Here is a 14,944-nt window from a genome sequence, read left to right as displayed (position 1 = left end):
GGACGGTATAAGCCGACTGGCCACCGATGACACGGGGCGGAGGGGGAGGTCTGCCTGCCGGAATAAGGGGAGAAAAAACAACAGGTTTTAATAAAGAAATGTGAAATGTTGGATTGATCTTAAGGGATCTGGGTAAGTGCAGGCGAAAAGTAACGGGATTGACTCTCCTGGCAATCTTAAAGGGACCGATGAACCTCTGGGACAGCTTGCGAGACTCCACCCGTAGCGGTAGGTTCTTAGTTGAGAGCCATACTCTCTGGCCGGGGTACAGGGTAGGACCGGGACGGCGACCTCTGTTTGCTTGTCGTTGGTACTGCTGAGAGGAACGCAGAAGATTAAGACGTGCCTTCTTCCACGTAAGCCGACAGCGTCTGATGAACCTCGAGGCTGAAGGCACTCTGACTTCTGCCTCCTGGTCCGGGAACAATAGAGGTGCATAGCCAAACTGACACTCATGCGGGGACATACCAGTGGAGGAGGAGCACAAGGTGTTGTGCGCGTACTCGGCCCAAACAATGAAGGATGACCAAGTGGACGGGTTGTTGGAAACCATGCATCTGAGGGTGGTTTCCAGCTCCTGATTCATCCTCTCAGTTTGGCCATTGGACTCCGGATGGTACCCGGAAGATAAACTGGCCGTGGCCCCTATGAGTTGGCAGAAGGCCTTCCAAAACCTTGAGGCGAACTGGGGACCTCTGTCGGAAACCATATCTTGCGGGATCCCAAAGACTCGGAACACATGGTTAATCACCAACTCAGCTGTTTCCTTGGCAGAAGGTAATTTGGTCAAAGGAACAAACCTGGCCGCCTTAGAAAACCTGTCGATGATGACTAGGATCGTAGTATTACCATGGGACGGAGGATGGCCAGTAATAAAGTCCAATGAGATATGGGACCAGGGTCGGTGGGGAATAGATAGAGGGTGAAGGAGTCCTTGAGGGCGAAGGTGAGAAGATTTTCCCTGGCAGCACACGGAACAGGCCTTGATGAAAGTGGCAACGTCCTCCTTCATGGTGGGCCACCAGAACTTACGCTGGATGAACTCCAAGGTGCGGCCTATGCCCGGGTGACAGGTGAGGCGAGAGGAGTGCCCCCACCGAAGGACTTGGGACCTTGCTGCCTTGGGAACAAACAACCGATTAGCAGGACCTCCACCAGGGCCCGGTTCGATGGCTTGAGCTTGTTTCACGGTATCCTCCACTTGCCACGAGATCGGAGCCACGATCTTAGCGGCCGGAAGGACAGTCATGTCAGTATCTTCTCGAATGGCAGGAGAGTAGATTCGTGACAAGGCGTCCGGTTTGAGATTCTTCGACCCGGGTCTATAGGTGAGGATAAACTGAAATCGGCTGAAGAAAAGAGACCATCGAGCTTGTCTGGCGTTCAACCGCTTCGCCTGCTGGATATACTCCAGATTCTTGTGGTCCGTAAGCACTTGAAACGGTTGAGAAGCCCCCTCGAGCCAGTGTCTCCATTCCTTCAATGCCATCTTAACCGCTAGGAGTTCACGATCCCCCACATCGTAATTCCTCTCGGCCGGGGTAAGCCGGTGAGAGAAGAAGGCGCAAGGATGAAGCTTCTTGTCTTCACCCCTCTGAGACAGGACAGCTCCAACCCCAACCTCTGATGCGTCTACCTCCACCACAAAAGGTTCCTCCGCCGTTGGTAGTGTCAGGATGGGAGCAGAGAGGATGCGCTGCTTGAGTCCTTGGAAGGCCGTCTCAGCTTCTCTCCCCCACAGAAACCTTGTGTTGCCACCCTTGGTTACCGCCGAGAGAGGGGCTGCCACCGAGCTGAAGTTCTTGATGAACTTGCGGTAAAAGTTGGTGAAGCCCAGGAAACGTTGAACTTCCTTAACGGACTTGGGGGTGGGCCAATCCGCTACCGCCTCTACCTTCTTGGGGTCCATCTGGACTCGTCCGGGTTCCACAATAAATCCCAGGAATTGTACTCGAGAGGAATGGAATTCACACTTCTCCGGCTTAACGTACAAATGGCTGTCTAGGAGGCGTTTGAGCACTTGTCTGACATGCTTAGTGTGTTCTTGAAGGGAGCTCGAAAAGATGAGGATGTCATCCAAGTACACAAACACGAAGATGTTAAGCATATCCCTAAGCACATCGTTTATGAGCGCTTGGAACACAGCCGGAGCGTTGGTCAGGCCGAAGGGCATCACCGAGTATTCGTAGTGACCAGTAGGCGTGTTGAAAGCGGTCTTCCACTCGTCCCCGGGTTTGATCCGCACAAGATGGTATGCGTTCCGAAGGTCAAGCTTAGTGAAGACAACTGCTTCCTGGAGCAGCTCAAAGGCTGTGGCCATAAGAGGTAGCGGGTAGCGGTTACGGACAGTTATGGCATTGAGTCCCCGGTAGTCGATGCAAGGTCGTAATCCGCCGTCTTTCTTGGCCACAAAGAAAAACCCTGCTCCCGCCGGCGAGGTAGATGGACGCATGAGGCCTGCTGTCAGAGCGTCCTTGATGTAGGTATCCATAGCAGCTCGTTCGGGTGGAGAAAGGGAAAAGATCCGACCCCTGGGAGGGCAGGTCCCCGGCAACAGGTCGATGGTGCAATCGTAAGGTCTATGGGGTGGTAGTTTGGTGGCCCTCTGTTTGCTAAATACCAGTTTGAGGTCATGGTAACACTCGGGAACTCGGGACAAGTCGATGGATTCTAGAGACTCGGAAGGAGAACTCTGGGAACTCGGGAAGATACAAGTGGCTTGGCACGTGGGACCCCACTGCTTGATAGTGCCCACAGACCAGTCGATGTGAGGGTTATGGCTGTGAAGCCAGGGATAGCCAAGGACGAGAGGAAACTCGGAACAGGCGATCAGATGAAAGTTCATCACTTCCTTGTGTTGGGAAACTGAAAGTCGTAAGGGGGTAGTGGCACGAGTGACAAGTCCAGATCCCAAAGGACTTCTATCCAACGTAGTAACCCTTATGGGGTCACTTAGAGGTTCAGAAGGAACGCCATTCTCCTTCGCCCAGATCCCATCCATGAAGTTACCTGCGGCTCCAGAGTCTACCAAGGCTTGAAGAGAAACCTCGTGGTCGTCCCAGGAAAGGGTAACAGGAATGAGCAGGCGGGAGTTGGATGGATGGGAGGAGGTTATGTTTCCCGTTACAGTCCTCCCAGGCCTGCACGGGAGAGTGCGTTTCCCTGGAGCCCGGGACACGTGGAGCGGAAATGGCCCGGTTTGCCGCAATATAGACAGCATCGCTCCCTCATCCGGCGGTCTCTCTCAGCCTGGGAGATGCGTCCAACCTGCATGGGTTCTGGTGGAGCCAGCGAGGATAAAGGTGGAGACTCAGAGTTGGAACCGATAGGAACTAGGGTGAGCGGTCTATGGTTTTGTTCTCTCTCTCTCAGACGCTGGTCTATGCGTGAAGCCAACTTGATAAGGGACTCGAGGTTGTCCGGTGGTTCCCGAGTGGCCAGTTCATCTTGGATGGTGTCAGAAAGACCCTTCAAAAAACACACTGTGAGCGCCTCGTCGTTCCAGCCACTTGCTGCTGCCACAGTGCGGAACTGGATGGCATAGTCCGTCACGCTGCGCCGACCTTGGCGGAGAGTCAGGAGCTGTTTGGCTGAGTCAGGGCCGTTGGTAGGACCTTGAAACACTCGCTTGAATTCTTCAGCAAAGGCAGAGTAGCTGGCACAGCAGGGACTTTGGGCATCCCACACAGCAGTAGCCCAGGCTAGAGCCTTTTCCGACAGCAGGGTGATGATATATGCTATCTTGGACCGGTCGGTGGGAAACGACGATGGTTGCAGCTCAAAGGAGAGAGAACATTGGGTGAAAAACCCCTTACAAACACTTGGATCCCCTGAGAACCGTTGGGGAGGCGGCAGACGAGGTTCCGCCAGGGGATTAACTGCCAGGGGCCCTTGAATCGGATGAACTGGAGCAGAAGCGGTTGCCGGGGAAAGTCGATCCGAAATCTGCTTTATGGACGTCAGCATCTCTGACAGAAGTTGAGAATGTCTAGCCATTAAGGCCTCTTGCTGAACCAGAGCAGCTTCGTGGCGTTGGACAGTCCCCTCATGGTGGGACAGCATGGAACAAAAATCCTGGGTACTGGCTGCCTCTGGGTTCATAATAATGGCTCAGTGTTTCTATCACGTCCCGGTGCGAGAAACAGTCACTAATAATTGTCAGAACCCAGAAGATGAGGCAGACACAGCAGTACTAGAGATGGTGGTTTAATAAAGAACAAAATCCTCAGGCAAAGAAACTAAATCCACAATGTCCAAAAATAAAGCCAAGAGGCACAAAGAGGAAAACCTCCAAAAAAACAAGGAAACTCCACAAAGTGGTAAAAATCCCACCAGAGAAATATCCATATAACACAAGGCTTGGGCTGGGGCTGGGGCTGGGTGCTAACTTACAAACACTGAGCAAGGAACTGAGGAACACACAGGGTTTAAATACTAACAAGGGAATGACCTACAGGTGCAAACAATAATTAGATCAAGAAAAAACAAAAGGTACAAAAAAGGTGCAATGGGGACATCAAGTGACCAAAACCCGAACAGTCATGGCCAAAACCTGACAGTATGTGAGTATCCTGAAGATACACTGCCTGTCTAGTAAAGAGTGTGACAGTGTATCCAGACAGGTTCAATTTGCTGGAGCAGTGGGAGAGTGGGCCAGCTGCATCAGGGGATAAAATATCTACCTGCATGTCATTTACTGAGCCTTTGTCCCCCGGACAGCTGTTCCACTCAACCCTCTCATTAGAATGATTGTGTTGTGCTGTTGTTTTATAATATGACTGCCACTTATTTTATTCCCTTCACTGACAACAACATCTGTTCATCTCCGACTGAACCAGTTAGTTATTAATGTATCTATAAACCCAGGTTGAAGTTCTAGTAGTCCCCTCCCTAGTACTCCCCTTCCAGTAGTCCCCTACCCTAGTACTCCCTAGTACTCTCCTCCCTAGTACTCCCCTCCCTAGTACTTCCCTCCCTAGAACACCCCTTCTAGTACTCTCCTCCCTAGTACTCGACTCCCTAGTACTCCCCTCCTTAGCACTCCCCTTCTAGTACTCCCCTTCTAGTACTCCCCTCCCTAGTACTCTCCTCCCTAGTAATTTCCTCCCTAGTACTCCCCTTCTAGTACTCCCCTTCTAGTACTCACCTCCCTAGTCCTCCCCTTCTAGTACTCCCCTCCCTAGTACTCCCCTCCCTAGTACTCCCCTTCCAGTACTCCCCTCCTTAGTACTCCCCTCCTTAGCACTCCCTTCCCTAGTACACCCCTCCCTTGTACTCCCCTCCTTAGTAATCCCTAGTACTCCCCATCTAGTACTCCCCTTCCTAGTACTCCCCTTCTAGTACTCCCCTCTTTAGTACTCCCCTCCTTAGTACTCCCCTCCCTAGTACTCCCCTCCCTAGTACCCTCCCTAGTAATCCCTAGTACTCCCCATCTAGTACTCCCCTTCCTAGTACTCCCCTTCTAGTAGTCCCCTTTTAGTACTCCCCTCCTTAACACTCCACTCCCTATTACTCCCCTCCGTAGTACTCCCCTTCTTAGTAATCCCTAGTATTCCCCATCTATTACTCCCTTCCTAGTACTCCCCTTCTAGTAGTCCCCTTTTAGTACTCTCCTCCTTAGTACTCCCCTTCTAGAACTCCCCTCCCTAGTACTTCCCAGTACTCTCCTCTCTAGTACTCCCTAGTACTCCCCTCCTTAGTACTCTCCTCCCTAGTACTCCCCTCCCTAGTACTCCCCTCCCTAGTACTCCCCTCCCTAGTAATCCCTAGTACTCCCCATCTTGTACTCCCCTTCCTAGTACTCCCCTTCTAGTAGTCCCCTTTTAGTACTCTCCTCCTTAGTACTCCCCTCCTTAGCACTCCCCTCCCTAGTACCCCCTTCTAGAACTCCCCTCCCTAGTACTTCCCAGTACTCTCCTCTCTAGTACTCCCTAGTACTCCAATTTTAGTACTCCCCTCCCTAGTACTCTTCTTACAGTACTCCCCCTAGTACTCCCTATTACTCTCCTCCCTAGTTTTCCCCTCCCTAGTTCTCCCCTTCTAGTATTCCCCTCCCCAGTGCTCCCTAGTACTCCCCTCCCCAGTGCTCCCTAGTACTCCCCTCCCTAGTGCTCCATAGTACTCTCCTTCTAGTCCTCCCCTCTCTAGTATTCCCCTCCCTAGTACTCCCCTTCTTGTAGTCCTCTGTAGCGCAATTGGTTGAGCATGGCGCTTGTAACGCCAGGGTAGTTGGTTCGATCCCTGGGACCACCCATATGTAAAATTGTATGCACACATGACTGTAAGTCGCTTTGGATAAAAGTGTCTGCTAAATGGCATATTATTATTATATTATTAGTACTCCCCTTTTAATACTCCCCGTCTAGTAATCCCCTCCCTATTATTCCCCTCCATAGTTATCCCTACTACTCCCCTCCCTAGTACTCCCCTCCCTAGTACTCCCTAGTAATTTTCTCCCTGGTACTCCCCTCCCTAGTATTCCCTAGTACTCCCCTCCCTAGTACTACGCTCCCTAGTTATCCCTAGTACTCTCCTCCCTAGTACACCCTAGTACTCTCCTCCCTAGTACTCCCCTCCCTAATACTCCCCTTCTAGTACTCCCCTCCCTAGTACTCCCCTTCTAATACTCCCCTCCCTACTACTCCCTAGTACTCTCCTCCCTAGTGCTCCCTATTTTTCCACTCCCTAGTAAACTCCTCCCTAGTACTCCATATTGCTCTCCTTCCTAGTACTCCCCTCCCTAATACTCCCCTCCCTAGTAGTCCCCTTCTAGTACTCCCCTCCCTAGTACTCCCTAGTACTCCCCATCTAGTACTCCCCTTCTAGTACTCCACTACTAGTACTCCCCTTCCTAGTACTCCCCTTCTAGTACACCCCTCCTTAGTATTCCCCTCCTTAGTTCTCCCCTCCCTAGTACTCCCCTTCTAGTACTCCCCTCCCTACTACTCCCTGGTACTCCCCTCCCTAGTATTCCCTAGTACTCCCCTCCCTAGTACTACGCTCCCTAGTTATCCTTAGTACTTTCCTCCCTAGTACACCCTAGTACTCCCCTCCCTAATACTCCCCTTCTAGTACTCCCCTCCCTAGTACTCCCCTTCTAATACTCCCCTCCTTACTACTCCCTAGTACTCTCCTCCCTAGTACTCCCTAGTATTCCGCTCCCTAGTAAACTCCTCCCTAGTACTCCATATTATTATCCTTCCTAGTACTCCACTCCCTAGTACTCTCCTCCCTAGTAGACCCCTTCTAGTACTCCCCTCCATAGTACTCCCTAGTACTCCCCATCTAGTACTCCCCTTCTAGTTCTCCACTTCTAGTACTCCCCTTCTAGTACTCCACTTCTAGTACTCCCCTTCCTAGTACTCCCCTTCTAGTACACCCCTCCCGACTACTCCCTTGTACTCTCCTCCCTAGTACTCCCTAGTATTCACCTCCCTAGTAATCCCCTCCCTAGTACTCCATTTCTAGTACTCCCCTTCTAGTACTCTCCTCCCTAGTACTCCCCTTCTAATACTCCCCTTCCTAATACTCCCCTTCTAGTACTCCCCTCCTTTGTACTCCCCTCCTTAGTACCCCCTTCCTAGTACTCCCCTCCTTAGTACTCCCCTCCAAAGTACTCCCCTTCTAGTACTCCCCTCCCTAGTGCTCCCCTCCCTAGTACTCCCCTTCTAGTAGTCCCCTTCCTAGTACGCCCCTCCCTAGTACTCCCCTCCCCAGTACTTCCCTTCTCGTACTCCCCTCACCAGTTCTCCCCTTCTAGAACTCCCCTCCGTACTCCCTAGAACTCTCCTCTCTAGTACTCCCTACTACTCCCCTTCTAGTACTCCACTTTCTAGTACTCCCGTTCTAGTACTCCCCTCCTTAGTACTCCCTAGTACTCTCCTCCCTAGTACTCCCTACTACTCCCCTTCTAGTACTCCACTTTATAGTACTCCCGTTCTAGTACTCCCCTCCCTAGTTATCCCTAGTACACTCCTACCTAGTACTCCTTAGTACTCCCCTCCCTAGTTCTCCCCTCCCTGGAACTCCATATTACTTTCCTTGTAGTACTTTACTCCCTAGTACTCCCCTCCCTAGTACTCCCCTTCTAGTACTCCCCTCCCTAGTACTCCACTTCTAGTACTCCCCTCCCTAGTTATCCCTAGTACTATCCTCCCTAGTACTCCCCTCTCTAGTAATCCCCTTCTAGTACTCCCCTTCTAGTACTCCCCTCCCTAGTACTCCCTATTACTCTCCCCCCTAGTACTCCCCTCCCTAGTACTATCATTCTAGTACTCCCTTCCCTAGTTCTACCTAGTACTCTTCTCCCTAGTACTCCCCTCCCTAGTACTCCACTTCTAGTACTCCCCTTCGAGTACTCCCCTCGCTAGTACTCCCCTCCCTAGTTATCCCTATTACTCTCCTCCCTAGTACTCCCCTCCCTAGGACTACCCTTCTAGTACTCCCCTCCATAGTTATCCGTAGTACTCTTCTCCTTAGTACTCTCCTCCCTAGTACTAGGGAGGAGAGTAATAGGGATAACTAGGGAGGGGAGTACTAGCTCCAGTCATGTGGGGGTAGTGCTCCAGTTATGTTTGGGTATTGTGCTTCAGTCATGTTGGAGTATTGTGCTCCAGTCATGTTGGGTATTATGCTCCAGTCATGTGGGGGTATTGTGCTCAAGTAATGTGGGGGTAGTGCTCCAGTCATGTTGGTGTATTGTGTTCCAGTTATCCCTATTACTCTCCTCCCTAGTACTCCCCTCCCTAGGACTACCCTTCTAGTACTCCCCTCCATAGTTATCTGTAGTAATCTTCTCCTTAGTACTCTCCTCCCTAGTACTTCATATGACTCTCTTCCCTAGTACGCCCCTCCCTAGTACTCCATTTCTAGTATTCCCCTCCCCAGTACTCCCTAGTATGCTACTTCTAGTACTTTACTCCCTAGTACTCCCCTCCCTAGTACTCCCCTCCCTAGTTATCCCTAGTATTTGCCTCCCTAGTACTCCCTAGTACTCTCCTCCCTAGTACTCCCCTCCCTAGTACTCCCTATTACTTTCCTCCCTATTTCTCCCCTCCCTAGTACTCCCCTTCTAGTATTCCCCTCCCCAGTACTCTCTAGTACTCTCCTTCTAGTACTTTACTCCCTAGTACTCCCCTTCTAGTACTCCCCTCCCTAGTACTTCCCTTCTAGTATTCCCCTCCCCAGTTCTACTTAGTACTCTCCTCCCTAGTACTCCACTCCCTAGTACTCCCCTCCATACTTAGCCTTGAGCCTTGAGCTAGCCCCGGCTATCTACCTCTCTGTCTACCAGACGGGAGTAGCCAGCTAACCAGCTAACTAGCTACTTGCTATTAGCCACCGTTAGCTGCATTTTCTCCTTTGTCCGTGGCCTGCACTTCCTACCAGCCAGTTCTAGCCTGGACTATTATCGGCCAGTTTGCACTGTCTGCACAGTGAGTTGTCTGATTTTCTGCCGGAATCACTGAATCACTGGACCTTTAACTCTGGATAATTGCAACTAGCTAGCTGCAACCAAATCAATGTTGTTGTTGGCTAATCAGCCTTGAGCTAGCCTTGAGTCAAGCACATCTCCCGGCTATCTCCCTCTTTGTCAACCGGACGGGACCTCCTAGAGTCGACACGGAGCCCTGCCGATCCATCACGACTGGTCTGCCGACGTAATTGTCTGTGGTTTCAACAGGCTTCCCGTTGCGACGACCACGAAGATCCATCTGCTAGCCCCGGCCCACTAGCACACGCAAACTACAACCATGTTTCCTGCTCGCTGTGCTGAAGCACCAATTTGAACTGCTCTCGGATTCACATATTGCTGTTCACTGGACCTTATGATCACTCAGCTGCACAGCTGATGCCTGCTGGACTGTTCCTTTACACAGTACCCTGTCCTGTTTATTCTGTTTAGCCTTAGCCCAAACTTTATCGCAACTACCAGTTGTTGTCTTAGCTCTCTCTAATAACACCTGTGATTGCTTTATGCCTCTCTCCCATGTCAATATGCCTTGCCTATTGCTGTTCCAGTTAGTTCTTATTATACAATCTCACTGTAGAACCCCAAGTCCCTCTCAAACTGCCTCAAATAGTTCCTTTGTTCCACCCCCCATACACGCCGAGACCGGCTCAATCGGTGCCTCCAGTGATGCTATCTCTTTCATTGTTACCCAACGCTTAGGTTTACCTCCACTGTACTCCATCCTTCCATATCCTTGTCTGTACATAATGCCCTGAATCTTTTCTACAACGCCCGGAAATCTGCCCCCATTATTCTCTGTACCCAACGCACTAGAAGACCAGTTCTTAAAGCCTTTAGCCATATCCCTTTTCTATTCCCCCTCTGTTCCTCTGGTGATGTAGAGGCTAACCCAGGCCCTGCAGCCCCCAGTATCACTCCTACTCCCCAGGAGCTAACATTTGTTGACTTCTGTAACCGTAAAAGCCTTGGTTTTCTGCACGTTAACATCAGAAGTCTACTTCCTAAGTTTGAGTTATTCACTGTGTTAGCAAACTCCGCCAACCCTGATGTTCTAGCAGTGTCTGAATCCTGGCTAAGGAAGGCCACCAAAAATTCTGAAATTTCCGTCCCCAACTACAGCATTTTCCATCTAGATAGAACTGCCTAAGGGGGTGGAGTTGCAATCTACTGTAGAGATAGCCTGCAGAGCTCTATCATACTATCCAGGTCTGTGCCCAAACAGTTTGAGCTTCTACTTCTAAAAATCCACCTTTCCAGAAATAAGTCTCTCACTGTTGCCACTTGCTACAGACCCCCCTCAGCCCCCAGCTGTGCCCTGGACACCATATGTGAATTGATTGCCCCCCATTTATCCTCAGAGTTCGTACTGCTTGGTGACCTAAATTGGGATATGCTTAACACCCCGGCCATCCTACAATCCAAACTAGATGCCCTCAATCTCACACAAGTTATCAACGAACCTACCAGGTACAACCCTAAATCCGTAAACATGGGTACCCTCATAGATATCATCCTGACTAACTTACCCTCTAAATACACCTCCGCTGTCTTCAACCAGGATCTCAGTGATCACTGCCTTATTGCCTGCGTCCGTAACGGGTCCGCGGTCAAACGACCACCCCTCATCACTGTCAAACACTCCCTAAAACACTTTAGCGAGCAGGCCTTCCTAATTGACCTGGCCCAGGTATCCTGGATGGATATAGATCTCATTCCGTCAGTAGAGGATGTTGTTCTTTAAAAGTAATTTCCTCTCAATCTTAAATAAACATGCCCCATTAAAAAAATACAGAACTAAGAACAGATATAGCCCCTGGTTCTCCTCAGACTTGACTTCCCTTGACCAGCACAAAAACATCCTGTGTGCGTACTGCATTAGCATCAAATAGCCCCCGCGATATGCAACTTTTCAGGGAAGTCAGGAACCAATATAAACAAGCAGTTAGGAAAGCAAAGGCTAACTTTTTCAAACAGAAATTTGCATCCTGTACTCCCCTCCCTAGTTATCCCTAGCACTCGCCTCCCTTGTACTCCCTAGTCACTCCTCCCTAGTACTCCCCTCCCTAGTACTCCCCTCCCTAGTAGTCCCCTTCTAGTACTCCCCTCCCTAGTACTCCCCTTCTAGTTCATCCCTCCCTAGTAGTCCCCTTCTAGTACTCCCCTCCCTAGTACTCCCCTTCTAGTTCTCCCCTCAATAATACTTCCCTTCTAGTACTCCCCTCCCTAGTACTGCCCTTCTGGTACTCCCCTCCCTAGTACTCAATGGTACTCCCCACCCTAGTGCTCCCCTCCCTCGTACTCCCTAGTACTCTCCTTCCTACTAATCCCCTCTTATGAACTCCCTAGTACTCTCCTTCCTAGTACACCCCTCCCTAGTACGCTCCTCCCTAGTACTCCCTAGTTCTCCCCTCCCTAGTACTCCCTAGTCACTCCTCCCTAGTACTCCCCTCCCTAGTACTCCCCTCCCTAGTAGTCCCCTTCTAGTACTCCCCTCCCTAGTACTCCCCTTCTAGTTCATCCCTCCCTAGTAGTCCCCTTCTAGTACTCCCCTCCCTAGTACTCCCCTTCTAGTTCTCCCCTCAATAATACTTCCCTTCTAGTACTCCCCTCCCTAGTACTGCCCTTCTGGTACTCCCCTCCCTAGTACTCAATGGTACTCCCCACCCTAGTGCTCCCCTCCCTCGTACTCCCTAGTACTCTCCTTCCTACTAATCCCCTCTTATGAACTCCCTAGTACTCTCCTTCCTAGTACACCCCTCCCTAGTACGCTCCTCCCTAGTACTCCCTAGTTCTCCCCTCCCTAGTACTCCCTAGTACTTTTTTCCCTGGTACTACCCTCCCTAGTTATCCCTAGTACTCTTCTCCCTAGTACACCCTAGTACTCTCCTCCCTAGTACTCCCCTCCCTAGAACTCCCCTTCTAGTACTCCCCTCCCTAGTACTCCCCTCCCTAGTACTTCCTTCCCTAGTACTCTCCTCCCTAGTACTACCTAGCACTCTCCTCCCGAGTACTCACCTCCATAGTTCTCTCCTCCCTATAACTCCCCAGTACTCCCCTCCCTAGTAGTCCCTAGTAATTTTCTCCCTGGTACTCTCCTCCCTAGTATTCCCTAGTACTTTCCTCCCTAGTACTCCCCAACCTAGTACTCCCCTCCCTAGGTATCCCTAGTACTCTCCTCCCTAGTACACCCTAGTACTCTCCTCCCTATTACTCCTCTCCCTAGTAATCCCCTTCTAGTACTCAACTCCCTAGTACTCCCTAGTACTCTCCTCCCTAGTACTCACTAATATCCCCCCTAGTACTCCCCTCCCTAGTACTCCCTATTACTCTCCACTTCTAGTACTCCCCTTCTAGTACTCCCCTCGCTATTTCTACCTAGTACTCTTCTCCCTAGTACTCTCCTCCCTATTACTCCACATTACTCTCTTCCCTAGTACTCCCCTCCCTAGTACTCCCCTTCTAGTATTTCCCTCCCCAGTTCTCCCTAGTACTCTACTTCTAGTACTTTACTCCCTGGTACTCCCCTCCCAAGTACTCCCCTCCCTAGTTATCACTAGTACTCACCTCCCTTGTACTCCCCTCACTAGTACTCCCCTTATTGTACTCCCCTCTCTAGTACTCCCCTCCCTAGTAGTCCCCTTCTAGTACTCCCCTCCCTAGTACTCTCCTCCCTAGTAATCCCCTCCCTAGTACTACCCTTCTAGTACTCCCCTCCCTAGTACTACCCTTCTAGTACTCCCCTCTCTAGTTATCCCTAGTACTCTCCTCACTAGTACTCCCCTCCCTAGTACTACCCTTCTAGTACTCCCCTCTCTAGTTATCCCTAGTACTCTCCTCCCTAGTACTCCCTTCCCTAGTACTCCCCTCTCTAGTACTCCCCTCCCTAGTACTCCCCTGTTGTCTTCCCCTCCCTAGTTCTCCCCTCCCTAGTACTCCCTAGTACTCTCCTCCCTAGTACTGCCCTCCCTAGAACTCCCTAGTACTCCACTCCCTAGTACGCTCCTCCCTAGTACTCCCTAGTACTCCCCTCCTTAGTACTCCCCTTCTAGTACTCCCCTCCCTAGTACTCCCTAGTACTCTCCTCCCTAGTGTTCTCCTCCCTAGTTTTCTCCTCCTTAGTACTCTCTAGTACTCTCCTCCCTATTACCCTCTTCCCTAGTACTCCCTAGTACTCTCCTCCTTACTACTTCCCTCCTTAGTAATCCCTAGTAATCTCATCCCTAGTCTCCTCTCCCTAGTACTCCCCTTCTAGTACTCTTATCCCTAGTACTCCCTAGTACTCTCCTCCCTAGCACTCTCCTCCCTAGTACTCTCCTCCCTAGTATTCCCCTACCTAGTACTCCCCTTCTAGTACTCCCATTATATAACTCCCCTTCCTAGTACTCCCCTTCAAGTAATCCCCTCCCTAGTACTCCTTTCTAGTACTCTCCTTCTGGTAGTCCCATCCCTAGTACTCCCCTCCCTAGTTATCCCTAGTACTCCCCTCCCTAGTACTCACTAGTACTCTCCTCTCTGGTACTCCCTAGTACTCCCCTCCCTAATACTCCCTAGTACTTTTCTACCTGGTACTACCCTCCCTAGTATTCCCTAGTAATATATTCCCTAGTACTCCCCTCCCTAGTACTACCCTCCCTAGTATTCCCTAGTAATCTCCTCCCTAGTACTCCCCTCCCTAGTACTCCTAGTACTCTCCTGCCCTAGTGTTTTCCTCCCTAGTTTTCTCCTCCCTAGTACTCCCTAATACTCCCTCCCTAGTACTCCCTAGTACTCTCCTCCCTAGTACTCTCCTTCCTAGTACTCCCTAGTACTCCCCTCCCTAGTACTCCCCCTCCCTAGTACTTCCTAGTACTCTCCTTCCTTGTACTCCCCTCCCTAGTACTCCCTAGTACTCTCCTCACTAGTGTTCTACTCCCTAGTTTTCTCCTCCTAGTGTTCCCTAGTACTCTCCTCTCTAGTACTCCCTAATACTCCCTCCCTAGTACTCCCTTGTTCTCCTTGCTGGTATAGTCCCTGGCAGGTGCACACACCATACCTCACCTCTGTCCTCCTCCTCTCTCTCTCTCGCTTCTCTCTCTCTCTCTCTCTCTCTCTCTCTCTCTCTCTCTCTCTCTCTCTCTCTCTCTCTCTCTCTCTCTCTTCTCTCTCTCTCTCTCTCTCTCTCTCTCTCTCTCTCTCTCTCTCTCTCTCTCTCTCTCTCTCTCTCTCTCTCTCTCTCTCTCTCTCTCTCTCTCTCTCTTTGTATCTCTCTGTCTCTCTTTCTTTTTTCCTCCATCCTTCACTTCATCTCTCTTTCCCTCCATCTGTCTCTCTTACCAATCCCCTCTCCCCTCCCTTTTCTTCTCCATTAGCAGCATGTGGTGTGTTGAATGTGAAAAAGAGTAGGTGGGGAATACACCTACAGTGGAAGGAGAGAGAGAGAGAGAGAGAGAGAGAGAGAGAGGGAGAGTGAGAGAGGGAGGGGAGAGAAAAAAA

General features: G+C 50.7%; 1 protein-coding gene across 1 annotated transcript in view; it reads left to right on the top strand.

Moving 5' to 3' along the window:
* Positions 1-14,944, top strand: part of LOC311136145 (protein sidekick-2-like) — a gene marked incomplete at its 3' end in the record, with an annotated part of 226,685 nt that overhangs the window by 39,267 nt on the left and 172,474 nt on the right. The gene's annotated exons all lie outside the window — the stretch shown is intronic.

The sequence above is a fragment of the Coregonus lavaretus genome, assembly GCF_964263955.1.
Source record: "Coregonus lavaretus genome assembly, chromosome: 1".
NCBI classification, from domain to species: Eukaryota; Metazoa; Chordata; class Actinopteri; order Salmoniformes; family Salmonidae; genus Coregonus; species Coregonus lavaretus.
The sequence above is the reverse complement of the archived record's forward strand: the minus strand, read 5'-3'. Positions and strand labels throughout refer to the sequence as shown.